This window comes from Vulpes vulpes, chromosome 12 (assembly GCF_048418805.1).
Source record: "Vulpes vulpes isolate BD-2025 chromosome 12, VulVul3, whole genome shotgun sequence".
In the NCBI taxonomy this organism is placed as follows: domain Eukaryota; kingdom Metazoa; phylum Chordata; class Mammalia; order Carnivora; family Canidae; genus Vulpes; species Vulpes vulpes.
The window spans coordinates 55,274,538-55,291,042 of NC_132791.1; positions in this window are offsets into that span (position 1 = coordinate 55,274,538).

Genomic DNA, 16,505 nt, shown 5'->3' on the forward strand with positions numbered 1-16,505 from the left:
CAGGTCTGCCCAGGGCAGCTTTAGAGCTGGCTATGAAGATTTATACTTTTCATTTTGAAATCAAAATTCCCCTTTGCATGCTTGCAAATCCAGCTATACATGTAAAAAGACATATGTACAATACATGTATGAGAGAGTGTGTGTATAAAGCATTTTCGGTTCATAAACTGTCTAATCTACAGTACTGCTGGAAGTGGAAGTTGCAACTTACTAGATTCTTATTTTGTATGCTGAAGCCGAACGTTTTTGATCTCTAAGTTATGAAAGGTACAGCTTGTCTCCTCTATCCCTGAACCCTGAGTTCTAGGAAGAATTATCAGAATATTCATCATTGGTACCCTCTCGCTTCCATCTTTCCTATCTCCTGGTGTCTTCCTTTATTTCTCCTCTCTCCCCTCTCCATGCACATGGGTCCTGTGCTGCCTCCCCATCACACTAATACCCAGTCCAAGTTCCACAAATAATATTCACTTTTCCCCTTCCCACCAAAACTGTATGTCTCCTTAGGTCTCCTTCAAACGTCAAGCTATTGTCTGACTTGGTTAATCAAGATTATAGCCACATAAATGCTCCAAGAGAAGAGAGTATTTTCTACTTATATCCAGCTCCCCAGTTGACAACAATTCCAGATATTTTTTTAAAGTAAAAATCATACTGAAGGGAATGCTATTCTGAGGCTAGGGATTTCTCCCCATGTTCCATAAATAATACAGATAGAAATCTACTCACATATAAAGCCAACTACATACTTACAGCTGGTATGAGTGTTGGGAGTCTTTTAAGAGTGAATGTTTAAAACAGAAAATGTCAAGAGACTCAAAAAGAATAAAAATGGAAAGTTAAAGAGTAAGTTGTAACATATGGTACATTTGTTTAATGTCTTTTTGTTAATGAACCAAAAAAATGTAAGCAGCAAATTAATTACATGTGCCAACGATACAAAATTAAGATGTGGCACCAGTGGCATGAAGACAGAAAAGAATGCAAAGGTTTTAGGTTGAATATATGGGTAGAAAAAGAAAATGGGCTTTGGGATCACTCTAAGTAAACCACTACATTGTATAAAACATAAAGATGCTGCATAAAGGAAATCTGGAAAACTTAGCATGCAAAGGCAGATACTGAGGGGAAAGTGATAATAACGCAGCCACTTGCAATGTGAATATCATCAAAGTGGGAAAGGGGACCAAAAGGCTCTAACAGTGACAGTCAAGTCTAGGAAACACCAAATCACAAAGTCAATTAGTTTGGATTTTGGAATATCTGAGCAACAGAAAAATAATTAAGAGGAGGGATTTCAGACAAAAACCTGACTTTACACTTTGGTGAAGGTTTATTAGCAAAAGCACAACTTTCTGGGCCGTTTTACTTTGCTGTATTCTTACCTCATTGAACAGCCCCAGCAAATAAAGCAGCACTTTGAGACCGAAATACTTTACCCAGAGCTCATGTAAAAGAAATTTAAGCCTTAGATACTGACTCTAGGAATATATTCCTGATTGAACTCAGGTTGTCCTCATCTAGTAATGACATACCAGGAGCAGGAAGAGCAAGATGAAAGCACCGTCCAAAACCATTCACCAACATACAGGTCTAAGGGTAGTAATGGTCTTCCTTTTCACTCCTCTTACTTAACTCTTCTATCAACTTCAAACTTCTTTTCCTTGTACATAAGGGCACAAATCTCTCTCTTATTATCCCACATTCCCAACCACTGGTCTTTCTCAACTGGGGATTCTCATTTGAACTTAAAACACATAAAAATAATTAGAGCTCATTATTTTCTCAGTTCTCCCAAGGATGCTAGTAAGTAGTAACATTCCAAAAGCATAGGAGAGAATTAATTACATACAATATATATCTTATGGCATAAGAACTCAATTCTCATAGCTCTTAGGTCTTTCTTCTATTCTTTGTTCTTCTACATCATTCCCAATTTCTGATATAATTATTAGAAATACACCTAAATAAAGAAGATGTGGTTTATGTATGCAATGGAATATTACTCAGCCATTAGAAATGACAAATACCCACCATTTGCTTCAACGTGGATGGAACTGGAGGGTATTATGCTGAGTGAAATAAGTCAATCGGAGAAGGACAAACATTATATGTTCTCATTTATTTGGGGAATATAAATAATAGTGAAAGGGAATAGAAGGGAAGGGAGAAGAAATGGGTAGGAAATATCAGAAAGGGAGACAGAACATAAAGACTCCTAACTCTGGGAAATGAACTAGGGGTGGTGGAAGGGGAGGAGGGCGGGGGGGTGGGGGTGAATGGGTGACAGGCACTGAGGGGGGCACTTGACGGGATGAGCACTGGGTGTTATTCTGTATGTTGGCAAACTAAATACCAATAAAAAAATAAACTTATTATTAAAAAAAAGAAATACGCCTAACCTTTGCATCTACAACCTCTACACCATTTTTCCCAACTATTCACACCAGTTTAACCACTTTACATCTAGCAAAATAAGCCCAACATAGAGTTTGAAGTATAAGTGAGCAACCCAGTGTAGTTCAACCCATTCTTGAACTAGAATGTTCAAGCTCCTTGAAACTACCTGACAGAGCAGAGCTAAATATACTTTCTTTTTCATTCAAATGTCCAGAAGTTCTTGAAGATTAATGGGGATCATGAAGTGTAAGGCACAGTCTCCACCTATGGTACTATGCCAACTGGCTGTGGAGCAGCACAGTGGTATACAGAAAAGATCATGGCTTGTGATTCAGCCAGGCCTATTCTTGTTCTGCAGCTTTGCCTCTTAATATTTGTGTAACTCTTCCTGTAATTTTACAAGATTTAGCTTCCTCATACAGAAAAATGAAAATAATAGTAGCAACTCATTGGCTTGTTTTGAATAAAAGATTAAATAGTGCATATACATAGAATAAATGGTATTGTACATAATAATAAATGCTAATTCCATTTTTCCTAGAAAAGTAAGATGCGCTTACCTGAGGTGAGCAAGAGTGCAAAAGCAATTACTGATAAGTGCCCAGTGATAAATGATGTAGGTAGTAAATATTGTTATTCTAAGTATTATTATTGATCAAGGAAGTAAGTTCTATTATTGATAAGAACCAAATGATAAATGATGTCAGAAATACCCTTTCAGAGGAAAAAAAGGGATAACTCAATGTAGATGGCAGTGAACTTTGAAAGTGGATGTGGGAGTGACAGTAAATACAGCTTGAAGGATGGGAGTTATTCACTTTGTTTCTGATTTATTTTTATTTTATTGGTAGTTAACATGGAATAAAATTAACTTGTTTCAGAATTCTATGAATTTTAACTCATGTACATTTGTATAACCATCACCACAATCAGGATACCAAACAGTTTCATCACCCCAAGACACCGCCTATTGCTGTCATTTTGTAGTCACACCCTTCTCCCACTTTGAACGCCTGGCAACCACCCATATCTGTCAATAGCTTTGTCACACAGCTTTGTCTTTTCAAGAATCTTATATAAATGGCATCATACAGTATGCAACCTTTTGAGACTTCCTTTACTCAGCACGATGCCTTTGATAAATCCGTATTGCCACATGTACCAATATATCATTCCTTTTTATTGCTGAGAAGTATTGCATTCTATGGATATGTCACAAGTTAGCCATTCACCCACTGAAGTCCATCGGGTCACTTTTAGGTTTTGTGACTAGAGAAGACATAAAAGTTTGTGTGTAGAAGTTTTTGTGTGAATATAAATTTTCATTTTTTTAAAGATAAATACCAAGGTATGGGATTGCTGGGCCATACAGTAAGTAAGCCAACATTAACTTTAGGAGAAACTGCCCAACATTTTTCTAGTATGGCCATAGCATTTTATGTTTCTACCAGCAATGTATGAGAATTCCAGTTCTACAAAGTCAGCAATTAGTACTGTCAATATATATTTTTTAATTTAGTCATTTTAATAGGTGTGTGGTGGTATTGTGTCAGTTATTTTTTTAAAAGAATTTTAAAACTTATTTATTCATGAGAGACACAGAGAGATAGAGGCAGAGACACAGATAGAAGGAGAAGCAGGCTCCATGCAGGGAGCCTGATGCGGGACTCGATCCCCGGACCCCAGGATTACGCCCTGGGCCGAAGGCAGGCGCTCAACTGCTGAGCCACCCAGGCGTCCCTGTGTCATAGTTTAAATTTGCATTTCCTTAATGGCTAATGTTGTTCAATATATTTGCAGCTGTTTATTCACCATCTATATATCTTCTTTGGGTTATATTTTAATATACTTTTCAAAATGTTTCTTTTGTGACACATTTTATTTCTTGATTACAAAAGTTATCTTTTTAAATGGAATTTGAAAAATACAGAACTTTTAATTAATTATTTATTTTAAAGATTTTTAAAAATATATCTGACAGGGAGAGAGAGAGAGAGAGAGCTCGAGTTTAAGCAGGTGGAGTGAAAGAGGGAGAAAGAGAAGCAGATTCCCTGCTGAGCAGGGAGACTGACATGGGGCTTGATCCCAGGACCCTGGGATCATGACCTGAGCTTAACCAACTGAGTCACCCAGGTGCCTCCAAAAATACAGAACTTTTAAAATTAAAAATATGCTGTAATCTCTATTACAATCTTCTGTTCCAGTAACAAAACTACAGTGAATAATTTGGTATATTTTGTCCCAACTTTTGTAATATATATTTGCATATGTAATTATGGGCATAGATGTGTAGTGTGTTTAAGAGTAAAATTGGGATTATACAGTAAATATAGTTTTAGTGGCTGGAAGTAGCATATCCATCCCTGTATATATTTTCTTGGGATACAGTGCCAGGAGTAGGTTTTCAAGATCAAAAAATAACAGGTAAATTCATTTCAATCCTCACTAGAAATGTAACACTATGCCTATATATATCTTGAACAACAGATCATGCTCTAATAACAAGTAAATCCTAAAATCTCAACAAGTCAACATAATAAAGGTTTATTTCTAATTATATCACACAGAAACTTGTAGGTAAGGTGGCTCTCCCTTAACGGTGAAGAGACTAGTTATGGTTCCATCTTGGAGGTCTGTGATCCTAGAGCATTCCTTTATTAATTGCCTGAATGAGCAATCCATTTCTAACTACTACTGTAAAGTTTCTAACACTACTGTTTCTAACCAAAAGTGACACATCATTTCTGCCTTCTTACTACTGATAAGAACAAATCATGTGATACCATATAGGTACATAGGGCTGAGGTGCAGAGTAGCACATGGATACTAGGGAAGCAATAATCTGTCACTGCCTAAAATGCAGCAGAGGCATAATTTTGATTAATCCTAATGGAAATAGAGGCATTCCAGAGAAGGAAAGTTCAATCTAGGAAAGCAATGTGCATGTAGCTTTATTAAACACTGATTAAAGTTTTATGTCCACCTAAAATATGTTCAGATGAAGGAGATAAATGCAAGTTATTAAAAGTTCTAATTAAAAATATTTTCCAGAAGTTGAATTCCCTTAAGTCTAGGTATATTTTCATCCGTTGTTGTTGTATGATTAATCTTTGCAAACTCTTTTTCATTTTATTTACAGTCCCTTAAAACATCATAGACTTCTTTGTCCACACAGCATACCCCAACCATAAGCATTCCCTTCGAGCTGTATATACATAGATAATCATATTACCTTATCTGCCAACATTAAGTATTTGCATTTCTGATGTCCTGCTTCTTTCAGCCAGAATAGTGATCAAGAACCATCTAATTGGTAGTATTCTCTAATTTAAGAATTAGTTTATCAAAAGAGTTAAATTACTGAAGATTTTTCAAACATCTAAAACAACCAACTGAATCAGTCTGTTATAATACAGTGCAATTATGCTTAAATAAATAATAAAACCATATATGGAAACCTCTCCCTATTCTCTAGGTGACATATTTCAAATTATTATCCAGATGACTTGTTCTTTTTTTAAAAGATTTTATTTATGTATTCATGAGAGACACACACACAGAGAGGTAGAGACAAAGGCAGAGGGAGAAGCAGACTCCCTGAGGGGAGCCTGATGTGGAACTCCATCCCAGGACCCTGGGATCATGAGCCGAAGGCAAACACTCAACGACTGAGCCACTCAGGGGCTCAACTTGTTCTTTTTGTCAATAAACTGAACTTGGTATAATCTTTCTTGACTTTTTATTACATTGCAAGCATTGTTTTCAATTCTAAATAACCACAACCTTGCCCAGGGAGAAGCAAATTATAGGCTCTTTAACAATTTTTTTTTTTGAAGTGGTCTTACCACTTCAAAGCTGGATTATTCACCCTTCCTGTCCCAAAAAGGTGAATTCAACAGTAAATCATACTGTGTTGATTAACATAAACTCTAAGATATTAGAGAAGTAAAATCAGTTTAAAATGAGTATTAGAAAGAATTTTAAAGAAGAAATGCACAAATGGCAGATCACAGCCTGAGACAGGGACATTCTACTGTTGCTTCCTAGATAAAAAGATCCACAGTAAAGTATGAGAATGATAGTAAATGTTAATTTCGTTTATTAGATGCTCAGGGTTTCATTTTGAAAATTTATTGCTGTTGGTGTTATTGTTTTGGGAAAAGGAGTCAATTTCTGATAATGAACCACTTTTTGATAATGAACCACTTTTTTCGTTAAGCCATAAATAGCCCAAGTGCTGTACTCTTAGAAGGCTGTGAGTAAAATATTTTTTGTAAGATTTTATTTATTTATTCATGAGTGACACAGAGAAAGAGAGGCAGAGACACAGGCAGAGGGAGAAGCAGGCTCCATGCAGGGAGTCCAATATGGGACTCGATCCCGGGACTCCAGGATCACACCCTGAGCTGAAGGCAGACGCTCAACCACTGAGCCACTCAGAGGTCCCTGTGAATAAAATATTTTAACTCTAAAAGTGATGTTACTAAGGAGAAAAAAGGGCTAATAAGGCCAGAGGGTGATCAGTTGACGAGGTACCAGAACAACCTGAGCCTTGTGGATTGAAATAACAGTTAATTTCATCATTATTCACTATATGCCTGGCATTTTGTCTAACACTTAATATGAATTGACTTATTTAAACTTAAAAACTATACTATAAACTAGAAATGATTTTAGCCTATCTTATGGGAAAACTGACACGAAGAAAAGCCATTTATCAGAGTTAACAGCTCTTTGGGTGATCCAGGGTTTGAATCCAGCCTAGCACCAGAGTTCATACCTATAACTACCAGTCCCAAAGGCTTGCTCTACTATAGTCTGAATATCACATTCAAGTCACAGAGAGTTAATCTATAATGATGTATGGACTGTGGAGGTCAAAGCTAAGGATGTTCCAGAAGGAATATCGTGGAAATGTGGAATCACAGAGAAGTTGAAAGGATAGAAAAAAGACACTAGAGTCATGAGAATTGAGCTGTAAGACACTGTTTCTAACTTACTTCAGATTGCAGTTTCAGGTATTTAATAAGCCATGTGAAGAATTTAGCATATTGCCTGGGATACACTAAATGCTCAAAACCTTTTGACTATTACTGTCACTATAATTTTTTTAAAAATTTTTATTTATTCGAGAGACAGAGAGAGAGAGAGTGCATGAGATCATAATTGGGGGCGGGGAGGGGTAGAGGGAGAGGTACAAGCAGACTCCCTGCTGAAAAGGGGAGCCTGATGCAGCGCTCAATCCCAGGACCCAGACATCAGAACCAGTGCCAAAGGCAGAGGTTTCATTGACTGAGCTACCCAGGTATCCCTCTGTCACTACAATTATTATAATTATTTTCCACCAATGATTTAGCTTGCATGTGACATGAGGCTTGAGAAGATCTCTCCTGCTCTGTCTCATGGTGTCTCATGCAGCCTCCACCATACCTGCCCTATTCTGTTCCCATTCCAAATTTCTGAGAGAGGGATCTGATTTCCCCAGCTCATACTTTTGCTAATGGTTATAATTTCAAAGTAAATGCCAACCTGTGGAATGACAGCCACTGTGTACATAATCCAACCTGGGCCAATTTAAGGTGATTACACAGTTGCCTCCTTCATACCAGAGCTGACGGTGGACATCAGAAAGACAATAGTTGAGACAAATTTATATTTACTCTGAAAAATATCTTTTTTTTATATTGAGCTGTTTCATCAACATTACAGGTACCCAAAAATGCTGTGTGAGCCTGGGTCACAACAAAATGGTGGGAAGTGGGAAGTCATTCATTTACAGCCACTAGTGACCTCTGTTCATTCATTCCATCTTCAATTTACATTGTAGAGCACTAATAGAGTTAGTGTAATGGAATACAAAGATGATAATGATGATGCTGATGGTATTTAACATACAGAGTATTTATTTCATGCAAGCACTGTTGTAAGTACTTCAGTCTTGTCATCTCATGTGATTCTCACAGGAGTGCCATGAGATCATATTACTATGATTATCCTCCATTTTATAAATGTGGAAACAGATGCTGAAAGGTTAAGTAACTTGACCAAGATTATATAACTAGTAAGTAGTGGAGTTAGGATTGGAAACAAGGCAGTCTGTATCCAGAGCTTGTTCTCACAATCACTACACAACACAACCCACAACAACTCTACCTGCACCCCCAAGGAACTCAGAGGCCTTGTGACTATTGCAGCGTGGAGATGCTCTTTTCGGCCAAGGCAGACAACATGGAAGGGAAGGCTGGAGAGGGAAAACAGAAGCCTTTTTGGTCCTTTGAAATTATGAACCTTAACTATAACCTTAATGGGACTATGGCCAATGGCTCCAGAAAGTAAATATTCTGATTTTATGGAGGTGTTCTTTACCAAAGAAATGATAGAACAAAAGGAGAGTGTTACTTGAAAATTATCTATGGAAAATAGTAAATTATTACAGACAATCATTTTCTAATTAGGTACGTTGCTTTATGTATTCTATTAATTCCCAAATCAGATTTGACACTACCTTAGGATATCTCCCACTTACATATAAAGAACTGTGAAACCATTAAGTGTTTTATTCATTTGCTTTCATAAATAATTTACATCAATTCTGAATTCTAAAGTGAGTCTGAAGTATCAATTTTATAGGTAATTATGTTAAATTTTTAATATACCCCATGTAGAACACTTAGATATGAAAAATATAAAATAATGAAATAATTTGTCTCAAAAAATTTTTCTGACAATTACTGTTAAAGACTAGACAAATGCTCACATTTCTTCTGCTCTTAAATTGCTTTCCTTGCTGGTGCAAAATATGCCACCTAAGTGTTATGGTAGCTCCTTTGAAAGCCTATAAGCAGGAAGTTTGATCTGTTTACTCAAAGAAGTTCCAGCCACTTATGTGGGGAAATATTTTTTATGATATTAATATAGCACTTCATGTTTGTATAAGCTTTATACCCATTATTGTATTATATTACAAAATGAGTGCCATATTTCCACCATTTCAAGATGTGCCTGATACGACCCAGAATTCTAAGTTGTGACCCCAAATCCAATGCAAATCATAATGCTATGAAGTTATGGAGCTGTTTTCAGAAGAAACGCTTTTATTTTACATAATTTTTAAATTGTGGTAAATTATGAACAACAAAATTTACCATTTATAACTGCAGTTGAGCGGCAGTAATTACATTTACACTGTCGCACAACTATCACCACCATCTATCTGTAGAATTTTCTCATTGTCCCCAGATAAAAATCTGTGCCCATTAAACAATAATTCTTCATACTCCTCTCTGCAGGTTCCAGGAACCAGTAGGGTATTTTCTGTGTCTACAAACTGGACTATTTAGATACTTGACATAAACGGAATCATGCAATATTTATCATTTTGTGTTTTGCTTATTTCACTTAACATAATAACGAAGTTCATTCATGTTGTAGCATATATCAAAATTTCACCCCTTATAAGGATGAAAAATATTCCATTTTAGGTATATATTACATTTTGTTTACCTGTTCATGTGTCAATGGTAAGTTGCTTTTACCTTTTGGCTACTGTGAATAATGCTGCTATGAACATGGGTATACAAGTAACTGTTCAAGTTCCTACTTTTAGTTCTTTTAAATATATATCGAGAAGTGAAATTGCTGGATTATAAAGTAATTCTATGCTTAATTTTTTGATGACCTGCCATATTGTTTTCTCTAGCAGCTGTACCATTATACATTGCTACCCAAGACACAAGGCTTCTAATTTCTTTGTATCTTTTCAAACACATGGTATTTTCTGTTTTTTGATAATAGCCATCTAAAAGGATATTAAATGGCATTTTGTGGTACTAAGAAATGCCTTATAAGGATGTTAAACTTTGTTTCTTTTGTAGTTATTGCTAATATCCAAGGAATTAGGTGACTTATCATGTCATCCAGTTAAATAAAATAATAAATAACCTAAAATGATCATCAACATGGCAAGTTTTATTTGGGGAACTCCCAAATTCTTTGTGATGGCTTAAGTCAATCCACAGTATCACCACACCCACTTTCTTTCATGCATGTACTCCTAAGTATGATACAAACATTTCAATTACCACACATCCATCACCAAACTATTGCCTACTCATTAATACTATATCACTTTCTCTACCCTTTTACCCATTCCATGCAGCTCCATCTTTGATCTTTATCTACATGTTTTCTCCTTTGTGTACTGGGCTTGTGTAGAGTTTATAAAAGTGCACTTCAGATATAAAAGTGCACTTCCTAGAGTTTATAAAAGTGCACTTCAACAACCTAATTTTCATAAAAAGAAGATTACTAAAGTGAAGCTTCTGCATAATAGCTGCTAAGATTTCTAGGAGTGGTACTTGCCTGTCACTTTGAACTGTCCACTAGTGCCAGTCTAACCATTCATTTGCATGCATTATTATAGTTGCTTCTGAAACTGAAATAAGTCCCTGCTTACATGACTTTATTTAACCTCAGTGAAGTGTCACAGACTCTAAAACTCAAGATTCAATGAAAATGGAAGTTGTAAAACAACTAATGCAGTCTCATTTTCAGTTTGTTATAGAAAAGTATTACAAATGACAATTCTAGGTCAGATGAAAACATGGTTTTCTCATGTAATTATTAATATAATATTTTTATTTTATGTATTATACTCCTTTATCTCTTTTTTTTTTAATTCCTCCATTCTTATTCTCTTCTCCAAAGTGATGTCTTTTCCAAATGACACATCAGATAAAGGGCTAGTATCCAAGATCTATAAAGAACTTATTAAATTCAACAGGAAGAAACAAACAATCCAATCATGAAATGGGCAAAAGAATGAACAGAAACTTCACCAAAGAAGACATACACATGGCCAACAAACACATGAGAAAATGCTCTGCATCACTTGCCATCAGGGAAACACAAATCAAAACCACAATGAGATACCACCTCACACCAGTGAGAATGGGGAAAATTAACAAGACCAGAAACAACAAATGTTGGAGAGGATGTGGAGAAAGGGGAACTCTCTTGCACTGTGGTGGGAATGTGAACTGGTGCAGCCACTCGGGAAAACTATGTGGAAGTTCCTCAAAGAATTAAAAATAGAACTACCCTACACCCAACAATTGCACTTTTGGGTATTTACCCCAAAGATACAGATGCGGTGAAAGACCAAGACACCTGCATCCCAATGTCTATAGCAGCAATGTCCACAATAGCCAAACGGGGGGATCCCTGGGTGGCGCAGTGGTTTGGCGCTTGCCTTTGGCCCAGGGCGCGATCCTGGAGACCCGGGATCAAATCCCACATCAGGCTCCCGGTGCATGGAGCCTGCTTCTCCCTCTGCCTATGTCTCTGCCTCTCTCTCTCTCTCTCTGTGACTATCATAAATAAATAAAAATTAAAAAAAATAGCTAAACTGTGGAAGGAGCCTGGGTGTCCATCGAAAGATGAATGGATAGAGAAGATGTGGTCTATGTATACAATGGAATATTACTCAGCCATTAGAAACGACGAATACCCACCATTTTCTTCAACGTGGATAGAACTGGAGCGTGTTAAGCTGAGTGAAGTAACTCAATCAGAGAAGGATAAACATGATATGGTTTCATTCATTCGGAGAATATAAAAAATAGTGAAAGGAATTAAAGGGGAAAGAGAAAATGAGTGGGAAATATCAGTGAGGGAGACAGAACATGAGAGACTCCTAACTCTGGGAAACGAACAAGAGGTAGTGGAAGGGGAGGCGGGTGGGGGGTTGGGGTGACTGGGTGACAGGCACGGACGGGAGCACTTGGCTGGATGAGCACTGAGTGTTATGCTATGTGTTGACAAATCAAACTCCAATAAAAAAATATACAACTCCCCCAAACCCAAAAAAATACAAAGTGATGTCCTAACACCTAGCACAATATTCACCATATATTTTACACATTTGGCAATTTTTTTTCAAGATTTTATTTATTTATTCATGAGACACACACACACACACACACACACACACACACACAGAGAGAGAGAGAGAGGCAGAGACACAAGCAGAGGGAGAAGCTGGCTCCATGCAAGGAGCTTGATGTGGGACTCGATCCCGAGTCTCCAGGATCATACCCTGGGCTGAAGGTGGCGCCAAACCGCTGGGCCATCGCAGCTGCCCTGGCAATTATTTTTTAATTTATTAGAGTACATAAACCACAATCTTACTCTCTATGGCTACATTTTAAGGCCGAATTTATTAGAGGAGGGTACCCTAAATTTCTTTTAATCCATTATGAATGTTTTACTGGCTCTCTACTTCTTTATTGTCAGTAAGCATGTATCTATTAAGGTTTTATGGTGGTAGAGTCTATGACTCATGCCTGTTTCAACCTGTAACTGAATACATGGTCTGACATGCAACAAGGACTCAATTAGACCCTTTCTTCACAGAATTTAAAACACAGTTAATAAAAAATAAATCAATAAATAGATAAACTAAATAAAAATATAGTTAATACTAAATAAAAATATAGTTAAACTATTTTTAATAAGTCATATTTTGAGCAAATTTTAGTATTAATATTTCAATCATATTTAAATTAAGTATAAAAACAAAAGTATTAGGTTGGCTTTTACTGTGCATTCACAGATATGTATAGAAGTAATAATCACAAAAATCTCAAAATATTTTCTAAATAATTTTTAAAATCAATATATAAAATAAACTCAAAGAGTTCTATCTACTTTTATTTATTCTCCTTACCGAGAGATAAGAAAATAGTACAATTTTCTTCATACCAAGACTAACGTTCACAGTGTTATTTCTCCTTCAATTGACATACCTTTTTTCCTAAAAATGAACTCTGATAAAATAAGTCAGTGTATTTTAAAACTTATAAGAAAGTGACTTCAGTGTTAAAGAATGGTATTATAATCTTGGGTGGTTTATATTTTCTATGTTCCACTTATCTATTTTTTTAACTTCTGACAGAAAAAGTACCATTGATTTTTTTAAAAATAAGTAATGATGTATATAGTATGAAATTCAAAACTCATAAAGTGAAATACAGTGAAAATGAAATTTAACTCCTATCTGTAAACCCTAGTCACCTACTTCCTTTCAACAGAAATAATCATTGTGATAAATTTATTATGTTTCATTGGAAATATTGTAGGTCTACACAAGCAGTTTCCCACGGGGGAAGGGGAAAATTCACTAAAAATAAATTGTATTTACTTTATAGACAGGCCTGCTATACTGTACTCTTAGTGAGCAAAGAAAATAGATTCCCAGATTGTAATTCTATGTCCATCATTACCCAACCAACACTCTCTCAGTATCCAATTTTTAAATTTCTTAGAAATTTATAAACAAAGGTTCTGTTATAGAGGTTTGGCTTTTTTTTTTTTTGATTTATCTAGTTTGTAATAAGTATGTTTTGAGATAACAGAGCATTTGTTTATAAATCTTAGTAGAGTCAATCATAGCATTTTCTTAAATTGTTTTTCATAACTCCTGCGGTACTTTTTTAAATGTTGCAGAGGACATGTCAGTCATTGGTTCTTCAGTTGTACACTGTTAAGGAAGTGCTTCACCAACAGACTTTATGAGGGGCAGTTTTACAGACCACAGAGCTCCAACCATCCCTCCTTTCTCAGTGATAGCTGCTAAGACCAAGTGTGGACACCTGACCTAAGTTTGGCCAGCCAGTGGTTTTCCAAGAAATTCAAAAATTTTGTTGTCTTCTGTTCTAAATTTAAGAAAATAATGAACAAAATGTTATTAACAAAGATTAAACTTAAATGTGTACATATAGCTATTACACTGAATAACAACAAAAATTGAAATCTTAAAATGTTCAAAACTGTTATTCAATTGAACAAAGAATTCACTCATGTCATGATGAATGAATACATTTACAAGATATATTTTCACTGTTTCACTTGTCTCACTCGTTAACATAAAAATGTTAACCAACATTCATATCAGGACTATACATATTCTTTGTAACTAAAACGTGGTTATAGACAAGCAATTGGAAAAAAACAACTATAGCATTCTGTGAGAATAAATTAGCTATATGAAATTTAAAATAAAAAAATATTTTATCTTAATTTATATTTTGTTTAATATTTTATATTATTCTTATCTATTATTTATTAACCTTTATGGTAGCAAAGTCCTTTTCATCAGTATAATGTTTAATAAATGCAATTGCATAATATTGTATTTTCATATATTTATGATTTAAATATATATATTATTTTTTAAAACACCCAAACGCAGTGTTTTCCAGAGTGCGGGTTGTTAAACATTTTCCAGCACACAACTGCCTGCCACCCAACCTGCCAGTCACATAAGAACTATAGTAGCACCAGATAGGAAAAAAGACCTTTGACCCTGCTGACCAACCATCCTTCATTCCTGGCCTCCACATATCAAAAGAGCTAGGGTCTAGAAGAAGGAGAAAAGTTTGCTTAAAAGCACTGAAAGCATCCCAGTCTCCAGTGTAGGAAGCCTGGGCTATGAAAGCACCACAGAGGATAAGCTTTAAGTATTCAAATGGATTAAATTGGTATATACCAGATTTTTCAAATGCTGAAAGTAATCAGGATGCTAGAAATCTGACCAAGATGTTGTAAAGGGTCAGAACAAGAAGAGCTGTAAGGACAGCAGTCTGTAGAAGACATCCTAAGTCTACTTACCCAGCCTGCTTCCAGGAAGATGGCATCCTGCTGCAGAGGGGCATCCCTGGAAAACACAGCAGTTAAGAAAGCTGAACTAAGGGGTCAGACATAGAAACACTAGAGGGTAAGAGGGCCAACACTGTTTGAGGTCAAAGAGAGATAGAACCAATTTCCCTACCATGAGGTATACTGATTTAACTCACACACACACACACACACACACACACACACACAAACTTATCAGTGCTCCTCCACTCCTGGCTCCTGGGGAGAAATGATTACAGAATCATAGAGGAGTTCATGTCTCTTTCCAAGACTCCTCACTCCTGGGTAGGGAAAGCTTGAGGACATAATGCCTACTACCATAATGAGGAAGGAAAAGGACCCTTCCTCATCTGCTCCTAAGTCAAAGGTCCAGCAAAACAATGATTCAGAAATTCAGTAGACTGAGAGGGGTTACAAACAACACAGTAGGTACAGACTGACAGACAATCTAGAGAGATGTTTAAAAATTTTTTACATGTAGCCTAAGGCCAGAGGATAGCAAAGAGATTTTTGACAGGAGAGCAAATCAGAGCAGATTTTTGTTTTTGTTTTTGTTTTTTGGTTTTTGTTTTTAACAAAGACAGGAATCAGCTTCTTAATGTGGGAAAGACAGAGTGAGGTAAACTGAGCAAATAAAAGTGTGCCAACCAGACTTATGGATACAGAATGATAACATTAGTAATTAAAGAAGGGTCAGGAAACCTCGGTGACAGTTCCAGTCATTCTGGCTATACTGCTAAGTAGCCATGGGTCCCTTGCAAGAGCCATATGACTTCCTTCCTTGGACATCAGTTCCCCTGCACATAAAAGGAAGTCTTTTGGAACACCTGAGTGGCTCAGTCGTTGAGCATCTGCCTTTGGCTCAGGTTCGGATCCCGGGGTCCTGGGATGGAGTCCTGCATTGTGCTCCCCATAAGGAGTCTGCTTCTCCCTCTGCTTATGTCTCCGCCTTTCTCTCTGTGTCTCTCATGAATAAATAAATAAATAAAATCTTTTAAAAAAGGAAGTCTTTTCCTGCTCCAATATCAAATCATTTTAGAAAAAGGAGCTCTAATGTTCTATAGGTTGGTTTCTTTGGTGATGGGTTTGATACCGTGAACCTGCTTTGTGTCATCCTGGTATGAAAAACATAGGAATGATTTACCTTTCCAACAGTGACAGTGAAGTACACCTTGGACCTGGGATATCAGTTCAAATCTCACCCTCTAGGGCAAGAAATACTGAATGAGGCCTCCAATAGAACAGGTAAAGAGAAATAAGAAATTCCATTTAAAACCTCACATGCAGGTTCATCCTTCTTTCCATATTTTTCTAGGAATCAGTGAAACAAGAGAATGACTCCAAAAACAGGGCCTGCATTTGAAAATAATGACACATGACACGTTCTGAACAATTATTTATACGATTTT